Source organism: Parus major, unplaced genomic scaffold (genome assembly GCF_001522545.3).
Source record: "Parus major isolate Abel unplaced genomic scaffold, Parus_major1.1 Scaffold379, whole genome shotgun sequence".
NCBI lineage: Eukaryota > Metazoa > Chordata > Aves > Passeriformes > Paridae > Parus > Parus major.
Window position 1 is genome coordinate 34621 of NW_015379300.1, and position 971 is coordinate 35591.

Below are 971 nucleotides of genomic sequence, written 5' to 3' on the forward strand. Positions count from 1 at the left end.
GGAATTCCATGATCCAGAATTCCATGGAATCCGGAATTCCATGATCCAGAATTCCATGATCCAGAATTCCATGGAATCCGGAATCCCATGATCCAGAATTCCATGGAATCCGGAATTCCGTGGAAGGGATTTGAGCCGCGGGAATGATTTGAGTCATTCCCGGCTCCCGAGCGGTTTTTATTCCATTTAAATTCTTTTCAATCCCTTTTCCCCCCGCTCTCATCCCGCTTTTCCAGCAGAATCCAGAGGGGCGAGGCTCCCCCAGGCCGGAATCCCGGGACAAATCCATGGATGGGAAGCGAGGAGGAGGAAAAGCCACCGGAACCCGATTCCGCCGAAAGCTCCCCAAATCCACTCAAATATTCCCAATATTTTTGGCCTTTCCTGGAGAAAAGACGAAGCCGGGCCCTTCCCTTCACCCCGGACCGTCATTCCCTGCTCTTCCCGCGAGGCCGGAGTTTGGAATCATCCCCCTCCGTGCCTCAGTTTCCCCGGCGGCTCCTCTCGCCACTCCCGGGGTTTGGGATTCTCCTGCGGGCCGGGAATTGGGAGTGGAAGGATGGGAATTCCCTGGAGCTGGGACGCGGATCCGCCTCCTTCCCTCCGGGCAGGAATTCCAGGGGAAACTCCGCCTTTTTCCAAGGAGCGAACTCGGGGGGTGCTCCCGCTCCTCTGCCCTTGGGATATTCCAGCCCCGATTTCCTCGGGAATGTTCCAACCTCGGTACCCTCGGGAATATTCCAGCCCCAGTTTCCTCGGGAATGTTCCAGCCCCGATTCTCCCTGTCCCGCTTCTCCCGGGAATATTCCAGCCCCAATTCCCTCTCTCCATTTTCCCGGGAATATTCCAGCCCCGATTCCCACAGGAATACTCCAGCCCCGATTCCCACGGGAATACTCCAGCCCCGATTCCCACGGGAATACTCCAGCCCCGATTCCCTCTCTCCATGACCTGATTTCCCGGGGGATGCT